The sequence below is a fragment of the Eptesicus fuscus genome, chromosome 12 (assembly GCF_027574615.1).
Source record: "Eptesicus fuscus isolate TK198812 chromosome 12, DD_ASM_mEF_20220401, whole genome shotgun sequence".
NCBI classification, from domain to species: domain Eukaryota; kingdom Metazoa; phylum Chordata; class Mammalia; order Chiroptera; family Vespertilionidae; genus Eptesicus; species Eptesicus fuscus.
The window spans coordinates 28,049,637-28,074,202 of NC_072484.1; the positions used below are offsets into that span (position 1 = coordinate 28,049,637).

The 24,566-nt window shown below is 44.9% G+C and overlaps 1 protein-coding gene across 1 annotated transcript in view; it reads left to right on the forward strand.

The window, feature by feature from the left end:
* Window positions 1–4,234: 4,234 nt before the first annotated feature.
* Window positions 4,235–24,566, forward strand: part of SLC23A2 (solute carrier family 23 member 2) — a 135,218-nt gene continuing 114,886 nt past the window's right edge. Inside the window, exons 1-2 of the mRNA XM_054723708.1 lie at window positions 4,235–4,310; window positions 21,744–21,867. The gene's annotated coding sequence lies outside the window, so the exon portion shown is untranslated. The remainder of the gene's footprint in view (window positions 4,311–21,743; window positions 21,868–24,566) is intronic.

Here is a 24,566-nt window from a genome sequence, read left to right on the forward strand (position 1 = left end):
TCTATCCACTGAGCCAAACCAGTTAGGGCTGAGGATGGTTTTCACAGGTGAACATTTGCAATCAATTTATAGTAGGAGACACTAACTGATTTTTGAGCAAAATCTTATTCCCTTCCCAATTTCATTATTTTTTTTTTTTAGTGGCCTGTATTACAAAAATATTATACTCAATTATTATTATGACTAGTGCCCCAGTGCATGGATTCATGCACATTGAAAGGAAGTTAATTAGAAGAAAGATTCGTGCAGTAATTATGTTACTGCAAAAAATTACATGTCAAAATAGTACCTAGTCTATATATATAAAAGCCTAAGCGACTGTTACCACTGAACATCCAGAGGGACTGGTCGACCAGTCACTCTGATGCGCACTGACCACCAGCGAGCAGACGCTCAACACAGGAGCTGCCCCCTGGTGGTCAGTGCGCTCCCACAGCCAACCTCCTGCGGTCCCTCTCCCCTGCCGGCTGGCCCCTGATAGGCCTTGATCACCAGCCAGGCTGACGGACCCCACCTGTGCATGAATTCGTGCACCAGGCCTCGAGTATATATTATAAAATTAAAATACAAAATATTTTATTATCGCTACTCGCCCTTTCTCTATAATAGAAGTGTCAGAGATGAAAGAAAATTAGTAAAATGTATATGAAAATATATAAATTGATTAATAGATAACAATAACAAATGACATAAAAGCAAAAGACATGATATAAAAATAACAAAAACATGATATAAAAACAACATTGATAAAAACAATGATTGATAAATTGATTAATAAATAAACAACATGATATAACAACAACAAAGACATGATATAAAAACAACAAAAACATGATATAAAAACAACATTGATAAAAACAATGACTGATCAATTAATTAAACAATAGTTGGTCTTCAGATACATTCTAGCATTGCATGCGATTGGCGCCAGCGAGAGCTTTATATGTATTGTGCATGCACAAGTCAATGTTTATTTTTAAATTGCCAGTGCGCATCATATGTACCAGCTAGTAGATCGGTATGATTATCAGACAGACCTATGGCCAGACACTTAGCCTTTTATATATATAAGATATTTTGAATTTCATCAATAAAATTTTGTGGAAACTTGTTTTCTCTAATTATGTAAGTACTTATATAACATCCTTGATTTTGCTTCCTGGCCCATAAAGCCTAAATTATTCACTATCTGGCCTTTTACAAAAATAGTTTGTTAACCTCAGCTCTAGACTCCAGAGAGATACTGGATATAAATATTGTAAAGAAAAGCACTGTAAAAAGATGGAATAGTTCCAAACTACAATTACCTTTCAGTAATAACACAGCCTGGAAATGACAGAACTTTCAATCAAATTATCCAGGTCATGAAACAATCTTGATGTATTCTGCTGATTTAGTTTAGAGAAGTTAAGGGGGGAGGGAAAAACTTTATTTGTGTCAGCTGTAATAGGAAAGGGAAATGAATAGAATATAAAAGGAAAAGAATAGGAAAATCTTCATGTATTTTTTTGAATTGATGATGATAAAATAATTATATAAAATTAGGACATTGATTGAACACTTACATATTCAAGCACTGAATAAGCACTTTTTATAGACATGATCTCATTGAAGCATTACGACCTTGCAGGCAAGGTTGCAGCCAGGGTCATCCCCTGACACCAACTCCCGTCCACCAGCAGTAAAAAGTAATATTTTGTCCAGAAAAAAGAAATAGCTGGAGACTAGTTGGTGAAGGCAAATGTTCTACGAAATAGCCCATGCTCAGTTTCTTTCCCCTCCCAGGTTATTGTATAGACTGGGAGGCCCCGAAGGCTTTAGAGAAGGGATGTGAGGTGGTCAGTTCTGTGTTTTGGGAAGATAACAAGAATAGCTTTGGGAGATAATTCTTGAGGCCAAGAGACCAGAGAGAAGCTTTTTCAGCAATCCAAGGAAGAGCGAGTAAGAGTCTCGGATAATGAATGCTGAGAGAATTTCAGACACACTTCCCTGTTCCAATTGGTCACAGGTGACAGATGGGTCATCGGGGCTGAGAAAGGCAGTCAAAGTCGGCTTCAAAGTTTCTGGCGGAAAAATGAGAAAAACCCAGATCAGAAACAAGTTTGTGGGAGGAGAATAATGAGTTGAGTAGCGGGGAGGTCGTATTGAAAATTCTTGGATACTATCCAGAGGAGTTTGTCTAGACTCGACGGAACAATGGAAATGTGTACCTGGAAGTTCAGAGAGAGATTGGGGAACCGTGTGGAGATGGCTGACCTTCAGAGGGGGTTTGAAGAGAGAGCAGGGGAAAAGATGGAAAGAAATGAGATAAGGAAAACTAACACTTCTGGAGGTAAGCATGGGCAGCTCATACATCACTGACAGGAAAGTGGGGGAAATGTAGGAAGGACAGTAAGCAAGACCAAGTGATATCACTAGGAAAGAGTTTCAAGCAGGAGGGCGAAGTCAGTGGAATGTTACAGAGCCATCCAAGAAGAAAAGGACCTTAAACAGGCAATTGGATTTGGCAGTGAGAAGGTCACTGTTGACGTCTGAGAAAGCAGGGAGAAATGGAGATCAGGGGGAAGGAAGAGGCATGAAGGCCAACAGCTGGGAGCTGGGGCAGTGGAATTTTTTAAGGACAGTTCTGGAAAGTCTCTAAAGCCTACGGAGGGAGAGGGAGACACTGAAGATGCAACAGTTTGCTCCCAACTTCTGTTCCAGAGGAACATTCCTGGCTGGGCAGAACACATAGTACTCCAGAAATAAATAAAAAATAAAATAAAATAAAAAAAGGTTGGTGGGAAAACGCTCTTGCTGCTATTAGCAGGAAGCGGGGATGTTACATGTTGTACAGGGCAGTGTGAATTTTTCTCTAGGTGCCAGTTATAGAATCTTCATCTCTTCTACTTCCCATTTTCAATGGGGATCCAAACACCTGGCTTTCCGGTGTGTACTGAATTTTACAAGCCAACTGACATATTTTAATAATACATGTTATTAGAGACCACACCTATATTATAAAATTTCCACAGTTGCTGGCTCTCCCCCCCTCCCCTTCCTCTCTCTCTCTCTCTCTCTCTCTCTCTCTCTCTCTCTCTCTCTCTCTCTCTCACTGACATGTGTGATACCTATAACATAGAGTCCCCCAGACTGTAAAACTGGTAGAAGACTCCAATGATAAGATCTGCTCCCCCCACGTGACATCAACCACGGTCCACACTTCTTCAGCTCTCTCAAGAGTTGCCTGGGAACTAGTCAGTTATCACTGGATTGTAATAGCAACCACACAGTGGTGTCAAGATGGAAGTGCTATGCGAGTGCTAATTATTTTTCGGGGTGTGGGGGCGGCGCTCTGTATTCAGATGGTGGTGCTCTACAGTGGCTCGCTAAGTGTCATCCCCAGAAAGCCGCAGCCTCTGCGTCACCTGCGAACTTGTCGGAAATGCTCATTTTGGAGCCTCACTCCAGACTTCCGGCCTCCGCAGCCCAGCGGTGGGCGGTGGGGTCCGGCCGTCTGCGCCTTACGGAAACGCTCCAGGTGAGGCTGCGATGCGCGGAAGGTCCTGGACCGCCGGCCTCCCTGCAGCCTTTCCGCTCAGCGGCCCTCGCCCGGCGGCATCGCCCCGGGCATTTTAGAAACGCAGCTGCTCGGGCTGCACCTAGACCCGCTGAATCAGGACCGCACTTAAGCACGATCCCCAGGACTTTGGAGCCTGAGACCCCTCGGTCTCCAGGAGCCTGTGATGTAGCGAGGAGCCCTCCGCCAGGAAGGGAAAACCTGCCGGCCTCACTGCAGAAAAGGTGCACTTAACACACCCAGCCCGCTAAGCCCGATGCCCCACAGCTGCTTGGTTAGCTCCACGGCGCGCCGGCCCCGCTCGGCGTCGGGCTGGGTGGAAAAGGGACGCCGGGAGGGGGAGACGCCGGGCGAGCGCTCTGCATTCCAGGTGGGTCCCCGGGAGCAGGTGTGCCGGGAAGGGACGGGCAGGGGGGCAACGTCCACGCAGCGGAGGGAGATGAAAGGAACACAGGGGGCGCGCAGAGGACCCGGCGCGGGGCGGGAGGGGCGAGAGGCCGGGGATGCCCGGCGGCGGGTTCCGGGGTGTGGGGGCAGCCTCTCCCCTGGGGGGCGCCGGAGGGCGGGGGTCAGGGGCGGGGAGGAGGTGGGCCCCGGCCGGCGCGGGGGCGGGCGGCTTCGCGGCTCCCCGCCCCCGGCCCGCCCCTCCGCGGCGCCATTTTGCAGCGGCTGTTGCGGGGACCAGAGGCAGCGGCGGCGGGCACTGCGGCGGGAGGCACGCGGCGACGGGAGCCCCGCGAGCTGCAGCCAGGTGAGCGCCGGCCGCCGCGCCCCCCTCCCGGCCCGCGGGCTGCGCCTGCCGGGCCCGGCGGGGCCGCGAGGTGCCCGCAGCGTCCACGAGGCCGGCCTGGCACGGCCCCCGCGCGCTGTCACCGGCCCCGCGGCGCGGCCTGCGCGCCCCCACCCCGGCCCGTCGCCGTGGGGCCCGCGGATGTCCGGCGACCTCCGGTCCCCGCCGGGCCCGGCCAGACCCCCGGACGCTGACCGCGGGAGCCGCAGCGCACGGGCCCTCAGGCCGCGCCGCGGGGAGTCCAGTGGGGGTCCCCCCCGGGGCTGGGCTGGCGCCGCAGCCGCCTCCTCCCCGGTCCTCGGCCCCCGCGTCCCGGGGTCGCCTTCCCCTCCCTCCGCCGCAGGAGGTGCGTGCGGGCACCCGGCGCCCCTGCGGGAATCAGGGTCATCAAGACGGGCGGCGAGCGGCGGGCGGCGGGGCTGGGGGTGCCGCCTTTTCCATTTTTGCTTTCTTGTCTCCTACAAAGGCTGCGCCAAGTAATTTTAGAAGCAGCTGCTCCGACCCCAGGCCCTTCCCTCTGGCCTGTCCCACCCTGGGGTCGCGGGCTCCCCTCGTTGCCACCATGCTGCAAAGAGAAACTGACATTTTTGAGTGTGACTACTTTCAGGGTGCAGAATTTTCTCCTCCCTTTGACTTTCTGTGTCCCCTTGAATGGGTAGCTGTCAGGAACGGGGCCTGCAGGCTGGGGGTTTTAAGCATGACTGATGGGAAATTCTTGATTATCAGGGCAAAGGGTAAATGAGGGCAACTGCAGGTGGAAGAAAGGCACTCAAGGGATTTCTGAGGCGTTAGCAGTAGCTGCTACTTTTACTCTGGGAGACGGGAGGGGGAAGATGCTGTCCCTGCTGACATTGGAGTCATCCATGTGCGGAGAAGGCCGGGGATGTGGGACGGGGAGTCCCGAGATGGTCTGTTTTGAGCTGTCATTAGTTGGCCATGTGACCTCCCTCCGCCAGTTTCTTCCTCTTTAAAGCCACAGGCTAGAACCTGGGGCGTCTGGAGCATTTAAATTACATTTTTTTTTTTGCATTTGAATGCTGTTAGGCAGGTGGCCTCACCATTTCCCCGTTGTCTACACCAGCCCTTCACCTTCTCACTTGACTTTGTCCTCCTAGCCCCTGAAGGTGTTTGATTCTGGTGGGATTTATAAAGGGCCTTTCCCCTCAAAAATTCTGTGCTGGGCTATTGTAGCCTCTGTCGGGATCACTTGTGAACCTATCACTACTGGCCTCTTTCCACTCATCCGAAATTTAATAGCTTTTGGGCACCGACCTTTTGAAAGGCCAGCAGTGGGCATGCACAAGGTAAGCCCTCATGGCACACCTGCTAGGTGAAAGGATGTGTCCATCACCTGTTTCACCCGACAGCCTGAGCATGAGCTCTCTGCGTTTTAGACTATTTCCTTTGCTAAAATGGCTTCTTTCTTTGAATACCAGGGCATTTTTCTTTTGGCTTCTTTGCTTGGAAGGGGGAGTGATTTTTTTTTTTTAAACTAGCTATTTCAATAGCTTTTCATATCGACAGTCTTTTTCATTTCAGATGGTTCAATGGCAGTTTTGTTTTCTGACTGTGACCCAGGTAATTGCGCTGAGGTTTAATGTCTGTTAAGGTGTTTCAAAGATGCTCATGAAAGTCCCTGGCTGGAATACTGGAGAGGGTTTTTGACAGGATTTATGCTACACTCCCTAGGCTGTTGGTGTAGCAAAGGCTAGTGGACTTAGCATGGTTACCAGAAGGGGGACCTGGCCCTGAGCGGGTCAGCCTCTGGCCGGTAGCATGTGGTTTCTTGACTTCGTGCGGGAAAGATTTCACAACACAAGTCCAGGTGATTTTTGGAGGATGTTTGCTAACGCTGGAGACTGACACAAGGAAGGGCGTAGGACAGAAGAAGCAATAGGAGAGAGACTGGACGGGGAAATGAGCCCAAGTTGGCCTGCTTTGGCTAAGAACTCAGAAAAAAGGGGGCCTTGGGCACAGGGGGTTAGCTGCTGCTGCCTCTTGCTCCCTGGTTGCAAGCCTCAATGGGGTCCCTTAGAGGTTAGGAGATGCATGCCTGTGGGGGGCGGCGGGGGGGGGGGGGGTGGAGAAAGGCTCCCGAATGCTCCTGGGAGGAAGAGCGAGCCTTAGGACCTTCCCTTGGGATCTTCGGTTTGAGGTTTTTGTTTTAAATATATTTTTTATTGATTACAGAGGGGAAGGAAGAGGGAGAGAGATAGAAACATCAATGATGAGAGAATCATTGATGGACTACCTCCAGCATGCCCCACACTGGAGATCAAGCCAGCAATTCAGGCACGTGCCCAGACTGGGAATCAAACTGTGACCTCCAGGTTCATAGGTAGATGCTCAACCAGTGCACCACACTGGCCTGGCCATTTTGAGGGTTTTTGAAGACTGGGCATTTAGGGGAGGATCTAAATAGAATATTTGTCAGTTTTATGCTGAAGTGGCAAAATGAGATTTATTCCCTTAACTTCACCCGTCCTTTGATCTCTGCTTATCTATCTCCTGAGTAGGGTGATTTAAGCTAGCTACTCTCTGGTTTTGTGGAGAGGTGCAAACCTTTTACTCTTAAGTGTCCTTGGTTACAGAAGAAAGGATTTTGCGATTTACTAGATGGCTGTAAACTGCTTGGCCATTTAACGATCAGTCTCAGTTTCCCTGTTCCCACTTGTCTTGGCTTACTAGCCTGTCTCAGCATTGCGGAAATGAATTAGATGGCCCAGGAGTGAGCTCCTGTGTAAGGAGTAAGTTCCATCAATCCGTGCACTAATTTGGTGCCAGGTGCTGTTGATCAAATCATTGTTGGTAAAATTCAATCTTTTGTCCTCAAGGAACCTAAAGTCTAGTTTGTTGGATGTTGGAAATCCTGAGTTGGCTATTGTCATCTTCTTCAGGATCCCTAAAGACAAACCTGAGGTCCAGTTAGGGACTGATTCCTGGCACCACTGGTGCCTGAAGGAATTTTCCCATTTTGGTTAAGGGAATTAAAAGTCAGCAGTTAACAATTTGCAGTTATATAGTGCTTTGTATGTGTAAATGAAAGCTTTTTAAAAACGTATTTTTAAAAAAATTGTCTTAGGCTTTAAAAATTTAAACATTTTACAGTTGTCCCATGACCTGTTTCCAGGCCTGGCTTATGAAGCTCCCAGCACACTAATCTCAAAGCCGGATAACCTCATTAATTCATTCTCACTCCCTGCTGTTCTTCCAGTTATTCTCTCCCTCAGAGGGCCCCCGTGTCTGGGCTTTCTTTTATCCGTTTGCTAGGGAACATTGCTGCTCCAGGTTAAGCTGTGCATCACTGCCACGCGTTTTCTACAAGCCCTTTGTGTGCTTATGGCACTCCATTTTCTCCCTGGCTTTGCTCTTTGCGGCCTATTATTTACCACAGGTTCTAGATTGTGGGCGCTCCAATAATTGAGGTCCGCTTGCAGCTTACACTCTTCATAGGCCTTTCACACATTTCATGCATTTATGGAGACACTGCTGTGTGACTGGCAAGTGCCTTGGGTACTCTGGATGCTGCATGGAGATTCCCTGCCCGCATGGAGCTCACACGCTGGTGGGGAGGCAGACAGTGAGACTTTGTGCTCTGAAATAGAATGTGTCAGGATTGGGGGTGTTGAGTATCGGGGTGGGAGCTGAACTTTTAGGAAGGGGAGACCGGGAAGGCCTGAGTCATCCTTGAGTGAAAATGTGGAGGAAGTGCGTCGTCGTGGGAGGAAGAGCCTATCCAGTGAGGAAGACAGCAAATACAAAGGCCCTGAGGCAGGAGGAAGACAGTATTTAGTTTTGAGGTCAGAGAGACAATGGGAGTTGGATCATGTAAGGCCACGTGGAACATGGCAAAGGCCTGTAGATTTTACTTTGTTTGAAAGGGAAGTGGGGGCCGTTAGAGAGTTTTGCGTAGAGGAGCGATGTGGACTGACTTAGCTTTGAACAGGACATGCTGATTGTTGCTGTGTAAGACTAGACTGAACACAGGGAGGGCTGTTCTAGGCGGTGGGCAGGGCACCCGGTGTCTGACCCATGGGGTCAGACCAAACCTGGGTTCAGCAACCTCGGTACTTGAGTTCTGGCTAGGAAATAGTTCATAGCCAAGACCCAAACTGTAAGAGAACATTTGTTCGGTAAATCACAGAGGTAGAAGAAGTAATTGCTAAAAGAAATGGGCTTAGGAACTGAGTTACTGAGGTAAAGGAAGCGCCCTTAGGGCCTGGGAGTGAAGGAGCTAATGGTAGCTTGCCTGAGGTAGGGAGAGGGAAGGAAGAGGCAGGAGCATGCATGTGTGAGGGAGAGCACTCCAGGTCTTCCTACCTAAGGCTTATAGGGGTGGAGATTTTAGGGGCGGCCCCAGGGGAAGATCTCAATAGAATATTCAGCAGTTTTCCAGGTGTGTCCTTTCTGGTTTGTCATCTCCATGGATTGATTGGTTGGTGCCAGGGGAGTCATTATTCAGTGCATCTGGTTCTGATGTCAGCCCTGAGTGTTTTTGTTGCTTATCTGGTCTTGGAGCTGAAATGCAACAGATGCATAGATGTAATCTCTAGGGAGGACAGGTTGGGGGTCAGGGAGGCGAGGTCTCCCGTACAATTGATTTCTAGGCACCTGGGGCTTTCCACCCTAGGGTGCCTTCCTTATCTGCCCTTCCTCCTTGCTCTGCTCACGTCTAATTGCCTGCAACACCGCTACTGCAGGCCTGAGGGTGGTGAGTCAGATCCGGGAGATTGGGGATTGGGGATGGGAGGTGGTGAGAAGTAATCTGTTTCTGAGCTGGGTCTGAGGAAATTGCAGATGGACCAGATGTGGGGGGTGAGGACAGTTGAGGGCAATACCAAAGTTTCTTACCTGAGTACCCAGAACCATTAATGGCTACCCAAAGTAGCCATTAACTCAGATGCTCATGGAGCAGATTTATTTATTTATTTATTTATTTATTTATTTATTTATTTATTTCAGGGAGGGAGGGAGAGAGAGAGGAAAGAAGGAAGGGAGAGAGAGACACCAATTTGCTGTTCTACCCATTTATGCATTCATTGGTTGATTCTTGTATGTGTCCTGACTGGGGATTGAACCCATAACTGTGGTATATTGGGACGACGCTCTAACTAACTGAGCTACCTGGCCAGGGCCTTGGAGCAGTTTTAGGACATGTAAGTTGTCATGCCAATCTGTCATACCCAAATACAAGTGGTAAAAGAGGGGGCAGATGTGTTGGGGAGGTCCTTTTCCATGGAAATGTAAGTCTTCTTGGGAAGGTCTTATTGTATTTTGTCTTAATTTTTGCTCCTGACCTTAGGTAATTCCTTGATTTTAGGTTTAAGTGTGGCCCTAAGTCCCTCTATAAAAATTTACTCCACGAAGAGTTCTTTCAACTCATTTACTCTTTAACCATTTCTTGTACTATTTAGTGGTGTTACATGTTATGCAGGCCTAGAATCGAAAGGTGGCAGAAAAAGCAAAAATCTGGATTTATCAAAAATGACCCTTGACAAGTCCCTAAATCCCAGGAAGTGTGGTAGACATGATTTGCATATATACTCTATAAAGAAATATCTAAGTACTCAGGTGTAATGAATGCAGTAGTAAACAGTGTATAATTTCAGAGGATCCTAATTAGGACTTAAATCAAGTGTTCTCACTGCCATGAACATTTCAGAGACAGTGTAGCTCACTGTCTCTTCCTATTTGCCATCATTTTAACTCAAAATTTTCCTTATTCATTGTTTTCTCTCTGCAGTCTCAATGAGTTCTTCAGTTTCCTCCGTCAGTGGGGAAGGATCTCCAATTGCCTGGCTGCCCCAAACCTTGGCTTTCTCTGATCAGTGATCAGGAAAACCTTCTTCATCCGAGGGCTCTTTCCATAGTGTCTCCCAAAGCAGCTGATCCCTCAGGCTTTCTTGTTTCAGTTGTCCTGGGGCATCTCAATAAGCGCCTGGTAGAGGCTCATCCAACTAGAGGGCCACCTCTCTCTCACATGTATGTGAATCTTACAGAGTCGAATCTCTACATCTTCTAAGTTGAACATGAGAGCAGTTGAAAAGATGCACTTTTTCTCCCTAGGAGCCTCTTCAAGCAATAGAGGGGACCTAAGGAAGACTGGACAACCCTATACGATAGGGCCAGTGCAGCAATGATGGTGCCAGTGGGTATCAGCCATGTCCTGGGCACTTGAGGTCACCATTGTTTTTGTCCTAACAGTTGGCAGGCAAGGTGGTTCTGGTCTGCATTTTATCAGGGAAGGAACAGAGCTTGGGTAACTTCTCTAAGTTAACTCCTGGGTCTTGAATTCTGCTCTTAATGCTCCAATAATCCACGGGGCCCTCAGTGATAGAATGCTATTCCCAGGTCTTGTCTGGGTTTTTTAAATTCCGATTGGCATGGAAGAGGGCAGAGGAGCTAGCATTAATTAGGTGGGTGCCAGGTGCCCTGCCGGCACTTGCCGTGTCACTGAAGTTGTTTAATCACAGCCGTTCTGTGGAGTAGTTACTACTGTTCCCACTTGACAGCTGAGGATGCTGAGGTCAGGTGGGAGGGCAACCCCTTGCCCAAGGTGATAGTGCTGCCAAGTGGCAGAGCCAGAATTTGACTCCAGGCTGGTCTGATTGTCAAGCTCCCAGTTGGATTTTAATCATGCTGTCTGTGCCTTTATGTTCCAGGATGCTGTTCTCTTTCTTTCTTTTTTAAAAATAATTCTTTGTTGTTGAGAGTATTACATATATCCCCCTTCCCCTCCTCCCCCATCCTCTTCCCCCCCCAGGATGCTTTTCAAGAACTTGGACTGAAGGTAGAGGTGGGCTGGCTGGGGAAGGTGGCATTCCAGATGGAAGGAACAGCATGAGCAGAGGTGGAGAGGCATGTGAGAGGGCTTGACTGGGTCAGGATGCTTGGAGGGAGGCTGAGGAGATGGTGAGTGGAAAGGGTGTACAGAGCATATAGTTCCTTTGACACTATATTGTGGGGCTTGAATTTTGTCTGGAAGGCCCCGAAGCGCTTTCTTGAGGGGCGTGTGACCGGCTAAGATGTGGGTTGTAGAAAACTCTCCGGGACAGCTTGGAGGGTACATTGGGAGGAGACTGAGGACCCTTCTCTCCTTCTCCTGTCTTCCTCTTATCCCATCTGTCCTTCATTCCTGGCTGCAGTGTTTGCCTCTCTGCATCCTGGCTTGAGTCCTTTGTTCCTCCGTTTAGTTCCCCGATCTGTTCCTGGAAGAACCTTCCACAGCCTTCCTCCCCAACACATCCACTTCTTTCACATTGGTCTTCCTTTGAGGTGGCTTTTCCTTGGTCAAGCAAACAACCACACCGCCTGCTTTAATTCAGCCTGCCTCAACTTTTTCATTCTGGACTCGCACTTCACAGGGAGAGGTCTTGGCATTACAACTCTTTGGCTGGCCTTCTCTCCATTTCTGATGGAAAGCACCGCTGGAAACTGGATTTCTCATACATTCCACTGTAATTGGGGTTTTAGCCTCAAATGTGGATTGTCTTTCTTGTCCTCTCTGCAATGCTGGCTCAAATCCTTTGCTCTCTCCAAAGGCAAATCACCTGGCAGGGGGTATAACCTCTTCCTTGTCTAACAAGATGGATCTCAAAGGAGAGTTTCTTATTCAGAAGGTTGGGGTGGGGCTTGGTAATTTGCATTTCTAACTGTTCCTAGGTGATGAGGATGCTGCTGGTGAGAAAACCCCCAGCATCTGTTTTTGTAAATCAGGCTTTATTGGAACACAGCCACGCCCATTCAAGAGACCATTTGACCTGCCAGCCTAAAGTATTTGCTCTTTGGCCTTTTATAGAGAAAGCTTGCTGCCAGGGCACGTGGCTCAGTGGTTGAGAGTTGACCTATGAACCAGGAGGTCACGGTTTGATTCCTGGTCAGGGCACATGCCTGGGTTGCAGGCTCGATACCCAGTGTGGGGTGTGCAAGAGGCAGCCGATCAATGATTCTCTCTTATCATTGATGTTTCTATATCTCTCTCGCTCTCCCTCTCTGAAATCAGTACAAATATATTTTGAAAAATTTTCATTTTTTGGTTATAAGGTGCAGATATTCTATGCTTTGAATTCAAATCTGTCGGTCTTTTTTTCCCATGCCCTATCTACCCCAAGATTTTATAAATATTCACCTATATATTGTTTACTTTTTTTTTTTTTAAATCTTCACCTGAGGACATGTTGGGAGGTGGGGGGAGAGAAAAAGAAACATTCCTAAATGGGGATCAAACCCTCAATGCGGGCATGCGCCCTGACCAGGAATCGAATCATGACCTCCTGGTTCATAAGTTGATGCTCAACCACTGAGCCATGCCAGCTGGGTAGTTTATTTAAAAAAATTTGGCTACAATCAATCTGTTTGTATATGAAGCAAGGATTATTTCATCCTCTACATTTATTCCATCACCATTTATTCATTGTCACCCTTTTCTTACTAACTTAAAATAGCACCTTAATCATGTGCTAAATCTTTAGATCTGTCATGGGACTTACTGTTTTATTTCATTTATCTGCCTATTCCTTTGCCACGACCTTGCAGTTTTTGTCATGATAATCACTTTATAGTAGGCTTTACTATCTATCTGACAGTACCTATGCTCAATTCCCCTCTTCCCCCCAGTATTTTTCAGTTTAAGGTTTCAAAATAACTTAATGGGTAATTTCATTAAATGTTTAAGTTCTTTTGGGGAGATTTACCTTTATAATATTAAACTAGTGTTCCCGTTGCAGGAAAAATCCTGCAATAGGATTTCCTGCTGCACTCTACCCCGCCTCCCCTCCGCCCTTGTCACCCGCCCCACCTTCTCCACCAGCACGCCTGCGTTTCCCTTCACCCCCGCCCCGCCTCCGCTCCGCCCTTGTCGCCCGCCCTGCCTTCTCCTCCAGCCCGCCTGCGTTTCCCTTTGCCCCCGGCCCTGACTTCGCTCCTCCCTTCTCCCCCCCCCCCCCCCCCCACTGGCTTGCTTGCTTGCTTCTTCGAAGCTTTACTCCCTTCTGCAGCTCTTGGCTTCTTTCCACGCTGTCTTGATATGCAAATTAGCCGCCATATTTGTTGGGGTAACTTGCATGCTCATCCTGATTGGTTGATGGGCGTGGCTTGGCTGGTGGGCGTGGCTTAGGTGTAGCGAAGGTGCGGTCAATTTGCATATTTGTCTATTATAATATTAAATTATTTGGTCACAAACAAATCTTTTGACTTATACAGGGTTTTTTTTTTTTTTTTTTATCCTCACTGAGGATATGCTTTTATTGATTTTAGCGAGAGAGGAAGGGAGAGGGGGAAAGAGAGAGAAACATAGATGTGAGAGAGAAACATTGATAGGTTGCCTGGTATGCATCCTGATTTGGCCCCAACTGGGGATTGAACCTGCAACCTAGGTTATGTGCCCCGATCAGGAATTGAACCCGCAACCCTTCCTTCAGTGCATGGGACAATGCTCTAACCAACAGTGTTCCAATCGACTGAGCCACACCAGCCAGGGCTATGCAGGTCTTTTATATCTCTCATTTTTCTTGATTTTTCCCCCCCTAATATATGGTATACAGGTTACTTGTTTATTGCTCTTTATTTAAAAACGTTTGCCATTTAGAGTGAGATGATTTCCCTTTGCTCCTCCCTTCCTGCCACATACACTATTTCCTAACTGTATTATTCAGAGTAGTTGTGCTAGCAAAATCTGTGTCCTTATAAGATAAAAATTTATTTCTTGCTCACATTTTTCTAGGTGGTTCCTCCCCACTAAGTGATGAGTTGGGAAACTAGGCTCCTTCCATCTTATAACACAACTGACTGTGGCCTCTAAGTTTGCCATGGAATTTTATGCATGGAAGATGTTTTTATGGGCCAAGCTTTGAAGTAGTGGTATTTGCCCCAGTCTGTTGGCCCCATGCAAGGGAAATGGAGTTATTTTGTGTGCCCATGAGGAAAATGAAATAGCACTGTCTGCTATGCCACCTAACTAAACTCTGTTTCTGTTTTTCAGTTGATTCTCTTGAGTTTCTTAGTAATCATAATAGCTGCAGATAATCACTTTTTTTCTATACATTTCTTATAATTTCACAGTACATACAGAACAATTTTAAGTGTGACAGTCAATTTTTTTGGAATACCATATTGTATATCATCTTTAATGGTATTGAAGAAGTACCCTATTTTCAATACCCTTTTCAGTAAAATACAGGATTATACATGGTGTTTTTGAATGAACAAAGTTTGTCACCTTGATATTGACCTTGGCGTTTTGTATGCCACAGAAATTTTGGTGGCGTCTGTCCCTGTTATTGTGGTAATTTTCCAAACAAGTCCAGTTTCCATGCTGATTTTAGGATGACCTCAGATGTCTTGCCAGGAAGAATTATATGAGTTCTATCTTTCCTTTGGGTTCATCCCAAGGGCTTCTATTTTCTAGCCACGCTGTCATCTTTTGTGACCGGGATTCTGACCCACAGTCTTTTGAAAGTGTTCTTTCCCTCAGAAGTTTTGTGGGTTATTTTTTCTCCTCCTCTATTCTTTTACCCCTGTGAAGATAAACTGAACATGCTAGCAATACCGATTTTGCCCTTTCTGTTCAAGTCCTCCTTTTTACACCTGCTTCCTGACACCCAGTGTGAGCTCGGGTCCTGCATGTCCCTATTTTTAATGATTTCTGCAGAGTGTGGTGTTTGCACCCTCATCTCCTGAGTTCCCAGATGGACCTGCTCTAGATGATATCTGCAGGGGCCCTGAATGGGGGGGACGGGGGGACAGGAAGTTCATCTTTACCTCTGGGAGTCGCATAAGGTAGGGAATTTTATTACTTCAATTAACAACAACAACAAAAAAAACACCTCACAAAAAACACACAAACAGACATGGGGCTCAATTTACTTTTTCTAGTGTTTAGTTTAGTACTTAGGGTAATGGTCCAAAGTAGCTTCAACTCTTTTTCCATTTCTGTTTTCAACTCTGAGCTCTTGTACTTAACTGTTTTGTTTCCTGAATAGGTGTTGGTCAACTCCTAAAATGTACTTCCCAGGTTTTTTTTTTTCTTTTTTAAATATATTTTTATTCATTTAAGAGAGGAACGGTGAGGTAGAGAGAGAGAGAAACATCAATGATGAGAGAGAATCATTGATCGGCTGCCCCCTGCACGTCCCCTACTGGGGATCGAGCCTGCAACCTGAGCATGTATGAACCATGACTTGGCCCTAGGTCGGCGGTCAGCCACTGACTCACACCGGCAGATGGGCTCGTGACACAGAACAACATTGAAAAGAAAAAAGCTTTATTGATACGCTGTAGTTGTTTTTCAGTATATTAGCTGATTATATAATCATCACACTATCTAATCTCAGAACGTTTTTATTGCCCCCAAAAGAAACCCCATACCTAACAGCAGTCATTCCTCATTTTCCCCTCCCCTCTGTCTCTGGCAGTCACAACTCTATACTATTCCTATGGATTTGCGTTATCTGGACATTTTCTATAAATAGAACCAGTATAGGTGACCTTTTTTTGACTGGCTTTTTACTGAGCATAATGTGCTTATTATGATTTATCCATGTTGTAATATGTGACAGGACTGCATTTTGAACTGGAAGGTTTTTCACATCATGATCCCAGTAAATGGGGACTTTAAGGGGACGGCCTGGAAGTTGGGTGCTGTTCCTCTCTCAACAGTCAGAAAGGGAGGCGAGGTGTCATTTACGAGCTTTCCACTCAGGTGGATAGTTTTGGTGTTTAGAGCTTTTCCTTTTGGGCACATAATGATGTCCTTTCTGGGTTGATAGAGCTCTTGTGCCTTAATTTCTTATTTACATGTTCCAGTAGAACTAAAAAATAAAATTTGCATCAGACTCAGAGAATAGCCTTTAGTGACTCTTTCCAATTATGTCTTTTAGGCTTTTTTTCAAAAAGAAAAAAGAAAAAAAGAAGGGCTTTCCTTTGTGTTCCAGGTTTCTGAAATACTTGTCCTAACTAGACTTTAGGGCTCATTAGCCTGAGGCTGCGGATGGGAAACTTAATAATTCGTGTAGCACACCACAGGGAGTAGGCACTAATACCTCTGTGCATTTCCTGGCAGTATTGTTCTCTTCACAGTTTCTAATAAGAAATGAGATGGGTCCTGGCCGGTGTGTTGGTTAGAGCGTTACCCCGTGCACCGAAGGGTTGAGGGTTCCATTCCTAGTTAGTGCACATAATCGGGTTGCATGTTCTATCCCCGGTTGGGGTGGGTGCAGGGGGTCAGCCGATGGATTGCTGTTTTCTCTCACATCTATGTTTCTCTGTCTCTCCCTTTGCCTACCTCTCTATCTAATTTCAATGAAAAAAACCATGTCCTCCGGTGAGGATTTAAGAAAAACAAAATGAGATGGGTCTGGATTCTGGTTCTCCAGCTTCCTCCAGCTGAATGGAGTCTCTGCTCCCTGTCTGTATCCCCCACTGCCCTTGGAGGGTGGAACTTCTGATTTCTAAACCCTCTGTGTTCCTTCTCCCACCCACCTTTCTTGAACCCTGTTCTCAGGCAGGGTGCTGGGTCAGACACGGGGGCACAGGCTGGGAGAAGCTGCCTCCCTGGAGCTTTGGCGTGTCCATCTCCAGGTCTTCCCTGGTTCTGAGTTCAAAGTGCTGACCTCCAGTCGCTTTAATTTGGTGGTCGTCTGATCGTGAGCACTCCTAGACATTTGGAAAGGCTTTAGGAAGTCTGGGGTTGAGCATACATAGAACAGGCTTCTCATCTTAGTTCTACTCAACAGTGTTTGTTCACATGCTAAGGTACCGTTTATTAAGGGGAAAATGGAACCGTTATGTTAGCAGGGTTTAACTTCCCTACCATGGATAATTGTCATTGGGTTGCATGTTTAACTTGGTCATTTTGCCAGGAATATAAATCAGGTATTAATTACTCCTAGATCTTCAGGTAATGAGGAAGATTGGTGCAGCCCCCACCTCCCTTGAATTAAATACTTCCTCTGTGTGCCCTAAATGGGGATCGAACCCGAAACCCAGGTATGTACCCTGATTGGGATTTGAGCACAAAATATTTTTGGTGTATGGGACGATGCTCCAACTAACTGAGCCACCTGGCTGGGGCAGTATTCTTCTTTTTTTTTTAATATATTTTTATTGATTTTTACAGAGAGGAAAGGAGAGGGATAGAGAGTTAGAAACATCGATGAGAGAGAAACATCGATCAGCCGCCTCCTGCACATCCCCTACAGGGGATGTGCCCGCAACCAAGGTACATGCCCTTGACCGGAATCGAACCTGGGACCCTTCAGTCCCAGGCTGACGCTCTATCCACTGAGCCAAACCGGTCAGTGCTGGGGCAGTATTATTCTTAATATTTAGGTGTCTCGCTTGCCTGGCTTGCAAGATAAGTGTAGTTTTTATATAAATGGAGATGTTCTGTCTTTTTCCCCCACTTAGTCACAAATTATGACCTTCTCCATGTCACTAGATAGTATACTATAGAATGGCTTTGTAGTATTTTATCATAAAGTATTTTACTGTTATATTTTAGTCATTTCTCACTCACTTGTTTTACAAGTAAAGTGAATATAATTATGCTCATTTATTTTCTTTAGAGCAATGATTTTATTGAATGTGCATTTTTAAAAGGATGGCCGCTCATCATTTTTAAATTATTTTGACCAAAAACATCTAGCTGAAAATGATGGCGAGTATTTCTCTGATCTTGGAACAGGGGGGGACTTTTCAAAGCATAAAAGTGATAGAAGAAATTGCGAAAAGATAATTAGATTTAACACCAGAGAGATTTTAAAAGTGTCTTTTATTTCAAATGGTATAAACAGAATGGCAAAGCAGTCATTTGCTTTTTCTGGGGAAAATGTTTGCAACGTGACAAAGGGTTAATGTCCTTAATTTACAAGGTGCTCTTACAAATGAATAAGAAGAAGCCAAACCTGCTGAAAATGGACAAAAGGCACACATAGTTCATAAGATAATATATACACAGGGATCAAAGAAATCAATATTGAAACCATTCTTTTCATGCCAAATTTGTAAAAGTTAAAAAAAAAAAAGAATCTAGGAATGGCAAGTGAGGTTAACCTACAGTTGTCTTCTCTTGGGCTTTCTTTGTTAATTTGTCTGTTTTACAATTAGGAATAGGGAAGGTTTCCTGTTTTCCATTTTTTTACTGGAAAGGTTAGGGAATAACTGGACTGTGAATTTGTCTGAGCCTGGCACCTTTTTGAGCATAGTTCTTTGCTTTTATAATTTTTTCTATTTGTATGTTACTTGTTCAGGTTTTCAAAAAAGTTTCCATTTAAAAAATTGCCCATTTCACCAACATTTTCAGGTACATTCATGTGCTCCTTTTGCAACTACTTTAAAAAGTACAAACTAAAATAAGAAAAAAAAAAAACACCCCCCCCCCACTCCCCAAAATGAAAAGTACAAGCTAAATGTAAAAGCATGCTGAGTACATAGCATTTTTATTGGCCCTTGTTTTCAGATGTTCTTTGTGATATTCAAGTATCATTTTAATTTTTATTGAAAAGGTTTTTGTTTTTAAAATCAGGCGTTCGAGTTTTGTTAGCTTTTTTTTTTTTTTTGGAATCTACTGAATTGATATAATGAGTTGGCTGCTCAGAGTTCCTGGGCTGTGAATGGTATTGGCTCTGGGGTTAAATCCTTCCTGCTTCAGAAGTGTTCATGTTACCCTTTTTAAGGAAATGGTAAAAGACAAAGACTACAATTCTATATTTTTCTAAAATTATTTTAATTCTAAAATTCACCTGAATTTTTTAGCGACTTTTTCTCTCTCGATGAAATAAAAATTTGGGAATCACCACATATAGCATTTTGAAAATCCCAATTAACAAACAGCAGAAGCACTGTGAACAGTTTTTGTAAGTTCCCAGTGGCCTTTCTGGGGGACAGTCAGGTGGGGCGTCTTTGTGCTCCAGGTGAGGTTCCTCTGACCTGCTCGTGGGGCCTGGGCTTTGATCTCAGCCCCCTAGCCCGGTGCTCCAAGGGCAGGTTTTCATACTTCCCGAGTGTGCTGGAACGGATGAATGGCAGGGGTGTTCCAGTGACGCAGGTTCAAGGATGCTCACTGATGACGCAGGCTTGTTTTTGTTGAGTGACCCTTCCTGCTTAGGTCTTTCCTCAAAAATAAATTTGCGTTTTTCCAGTATTAGAACTTCCGACTTAATTCTGTGTTTTGGTCTATGATAGTTTGGTCGGTGGAGTTAGAAAGCCAGTTCTTCCAAATACTCATCTTACCAGTCAGCTTTAAGAAATACTTCCCAAAAATACATCTTCATGGTCTGTGGCTTTCACTTATCCTTTCAGAATTTTCCTGTGATTTGTAGATAAAATGACATTTGGTAGATTTGCAGCTTTGCCCTCATGGAAACTTAAAAAAAAAAAAATTGACATGGGTTTTTCAGCTCTTTAAAGGATTTACAAAGGAAGCATATGCATGTTGGAAAAGAATTCTAACTGGTCAGAATTGTATAAAGCAAATTTCAGAAGTCACCAACTCTTATACCCCCTAGACTTCAAGGCGGTTTGATGTTTATCCTTTCTAACCCTTTTCTCTGTCCACAGATATGTGCTATATAATTATACTTTTAATAAAAGTGGGATTATACTAATACATGTATTTTCGAAAGAACTTGTATTTTCGAAAGAACAATATATATATGATTAGAGTTTATTTAATGAAAAGTAAGCTGTTCTTTCAAAGCTTTTCATTACTTCTTTTCACGTGCTTTCCATTATTCCCAATCCTCACTAACGGGTGTTGCTTTTGTTCCTCCCTCTGACTCTGTCATTTTTAATAGACATAGCTCAAAATAGATTGATGGTTACCAGTAATTTATTTTGGGAAATAAATTACTTTATTTACTTATTGCCTCACATGCAAAAATATGTTTTAGAGAAAAACAGAATTTCTCCATTCATATTCTAATCACTCAAACTTACTAGTAATATTTTTTGTCCCAAACTGCAAAAGGTTAATGTTCAGTGTCTGAAATTAATTTAAAAAAAAATATAGGATCACTGGGGGTTCATTAAAGGCTGGGCTGCTCCAAGTGTGCTGCCTTTTACGTGCGTATTGACTTTGGGGTCATTGGTGAATGACCCAAAACAAACAGTGGAGGTGAAAGATTCACAGCCCAAGTATTTCCTAATGAGAAATGTGTTGGTATCTGGCTAAACTATCACTACTACCTCATGCGATTTTCTTTTCCAGAGACAGCCGCAGGAGACTGGCTCTGTTTTATTTTAATTGATTTTTGGAGAGAGGAAGGGAGGAGGAAGGGAGGGAGAGAGAGAAACATTAAACTGTTGCCTCCCGCACTCACCCGACCAGGTAATCAAACCTTTGGGTGTACGGGGATGCTCCAACCAACCGAGTCACCTGGCCACGGCTCTGGGTTTTTGGAAAATTGTGAAATGCATGCATAGGTGCAAGTATGTATAAATACATTCACTTAATAAACAATAAAATGAGCATGTGTACCTGGTAATAACCCAGCTTAAATAGAACGTGACCCGCTTTTATGGGAGCAACCTCCAGTGTATTAACACTTTTTAAAGAGGTTTTAAAAGAAGGTGATTTTTGAATAATTAAATGTTTGATTTCTCCACAAATGCAGTATCTTCAGTTCATTCTAGTGGAGGCGTTGGAGGCATTGTAGAGGTAAAATGAGAGGCAGGGGCTCACCCTGTAATGCCACATCTCTTCTAAGCTCTGGGAGCTTGACAAGGAGCCTTACCCCACTTGAGTTTCTTACCTATAAAGTGTGGGCCCAGTGGTTCCCGGGGTTGTGGAAGAAAGTTCTTAAAAAGCTTTTGTTGTTTTTTAAATCAAAGCCCTGTGCTAGAGAATATGGAATTAAAAAATCGTCCAAGAAAACGCCCTGGCTGGTGTGGCTCAGTTGGTAGGAGCGCTGTCCCATCCTGTACACCGAAAGGTTGAGGGTTCCATTCCCCGTCTGGGCACATACCTAGGTTGCCAGTTTTGTCTCCGGCCCCAGCCTGGGCATGTGCAGGAGGCAACCGATAGATATTTCTCTCTCAGGTTGATGTTTCTCTCTCCTCCTTCCCATTGCTCTAAAAATCAATGAAAATGTTCTAAGGTGAGGATGAGAGGAAAAAATTGTCAAGGAAGAAAGCCCGAGTGAGTACAAAATTGCTTTTTCCAGATGTTCTAAAATACCCTCTTCCAAAATATTTGTGCAAATGGAGAGTTGATTTTTAAGGGACCAACGGTGCAGTCTGTGATCCTGCCCAGGGATGGGCTGGGCCTTGGAAATACTCCTTAGAAGTGAAGAAGTAACAGCAAGCTCCAGGAGTGAGAAGTGGATGCCGTTCATGCAGTGTGCCTCCTGCTGGGTTTACTATCACTCTTTATTTATCACTTGTTTCTTTTCTGGCTAGGTCTTAACCCTGCTAATCGGGACTCCCTGTCTGGTTTCGAGCTTGGACCTCGACAGCAGAAGGAAATGGAGCTCAGTGGCGTGTAATGGAAAGCATATGGACAGGTCCACGTCCTGGCATTTAGGTGCGTCTGAAATACAACCTTTGTCGTTCTGTGTTTCATGACAGAGTGTGCTGACAGCTTGTAGCCTTGTAGTGTTAGAACGCATTTGTGCTTGACCTCACCCTTTGCATGTTAGCAACAGTCGATAAGTGTAGTTCTGGGAATAATTGTTAGGTTAATGCTAATGACAAGGTAATGGACTTCTTTAGGCCACATTTCATGTAGATTAAACTAGAAAATAAATAGGCACAGTCTTGCCACTTGCATTAATAACAAGGTAGGAGGTAAGTCTTTTCGTTTTACATGTTTTTGAGGTGTTTTTTTTTTTTAATCAGCAAGCATTTGAGTACCTACTGTTGTTGGTGCTCCTGGTCAGGGTCATATGTATGAACCCTGCGTGTAAAGACATTTAAGACCTGTTCCCTTACTCTCTCAAGCATTCTGCAATTTAAGCAATGAGGCTAAGCATGTATACATTACCAAGGAGCTTTCCTTCCCCCCCCCTTCTTTCCGCCTACCCTCTCCTGCTACCAAAGATTGATGGGCATTTTCATTATTTTCTATTTTAAACAATACAACAGTGAAATTTCTTGTACATATTTTGTCCATAGTAAGTTCCTGGCAGTAAAATTGTTGGGCATAGTGCATAAGGTCCTTCAGTTGTTAATTTTTGTTGTTGTTAATCCTTACTCCAGGATATTTTTCCCATCTTTTTTTTTAGAGTGGAAATAGAGAAAGAGAGAGAGAGAGAGAAACATCGATTGGTTGCCTCCCGCATACCCCCCAACTGGGGCTGGGTTTGAACCTGCAACCCAGGCACGTGCTCTTGACTGGGAGTTGGACCCAAGACTCTTCAGTCCGTGACACTCCAACCACTGAGCCGCACCGGCCAGGGCTTCAGTTTTTAAATTGTGTTAGATATTGTCACTCTTCTGCTGAGAAGCTGCAAGAACTTGCACTGCTACTGATAAACATGTTTTTCACTTGGTATTGTCAGAACTAAATTTATCCAGTTTATGGGTATGAAACATTGCCAATGGTATTTGTATTTATTTTAATTTACATACCATAAAATTCAATGTTTAGGTGTACACCTATAAGAGCTTTCACAAGTGCTTAGAGGGGATCATTCCTTTTTTAAAAATGTTTACTTTCATTTTCTAATGAAGTCAGTCTTTGCTATTTAAAAAAATAAGTAGAACCTGGGAACTTCCAAAAATTAAGAAGAAAATATCCCTGATGTCACCACCTAATGACATCATTGTGATTATTTTTGCATATTTCTTTCAGTTTTTTTGTTTTGTAGCCTTTTTCCCCTAAGCCATCATCATCAGATTGTATATGTTACATTCTAAAAGTAATATTTATTAATGACTAGGGAAGTGAGGGGAAGACAATTTTGTCTGGGGATACCCGCAAAATAAATGCTATCCCAGTTTCACTTACCACCCTTATATTTCAGCTTACAGACTTTTCTCTGCTGTGTTGTTTCATAGAGCTACTTTCTCTCCTCCCTGGTGGTCTGTGGTGGTGGCTTGTCAAACGGACAAGCTCAGGTTTAACGTATCCAGACCTTGACATGACTTGCCTCGCCCAACCCACATCCTTACTTATTTCTGAAGGGGGCACTCTTGTTCTTTTCTTAGAGGTCCTCTTTGACACCAAGTTTTTTGTTTTTGTGTTTTCTTTTTCTTTGACATCACTACCTCTGTCCATCCCCCTTTCTTTGTCACTTCCATCATCCTAATTGCCAAGATTATTGTACTTGGATTAACACACAAGCTTCTTGATCTTCCATTTTAAGATTATTCAGCAGTGGGCTCTTTCTTCTCTCTTCTGCCCAGAAACGCAGGTTTCCTAAAGTTGTGTTTACATTGGACTTTTGAGAGTTTTCTTCCTCCACCTCCCACAGCTGCTGTGGGTCAGCTGCTGTGGGTCCTAAAGACATGCCCTACTCCTACCAGTCTCTGGACTCCATGGCTGCCTCCCACTTGGGACTCTCCACCCTTGGAGCCTGACTTTAGGTTTCACTTCCCCAAAGTCATTTCTGACCACTTCAAGCCCTGTTGAGTTCCTTTTACTCTGAGCTCTCACACACAGCTCGATAATGATCATGTTTCTGTAATTCATTAGTTGCCCCAGTCTGTCCAGTCAGATGGTAAATTGGCTTCACGTGTATGCCATTTCCACCTCATTGTTTCGACTCTTGTGGCAGTGCAGGAAACTGGCCGAATGATTGGCTTATCCCATTTTCTCTGACACTATCAGTACAGGTTCCAGCAAATTAAGCTCTTACTAAACAGAAAAAAGAAGGCTTGGTAGGAGGTCACGGTCCAATTCCCAGTCAGGGCACATGTCTGGTTGCGGGCTCGATCCCCATTGTGGGGCGTGCAGGAGGCAGTGGATCAGTGATTCTCATCAATGATGTTTCTATCTCTCTCTCCCACTCCCTTCCTCTCTGAAATCAATAGGAAAAAAAAGTATGTATGTAAAGGAGAAGGATTGCTAGTTAGTACCTTTCATCTTTCATAGCTGAGAATACCAGCTCTGCCCAGTGCCTGGAGCCTGGAGACCAGGGTGCCTGGTTCAGGCTCGTTTTAGAAGTTGATCCACAGATGAGAGGGACTTGGATATAAACTGGGTCAAAAACTTTGAGGATCGAGGAGGAATTTCTATCTTAGCAGCCGATTTCTGAGAGGCTGTCTGGTAATTCTGGTGAT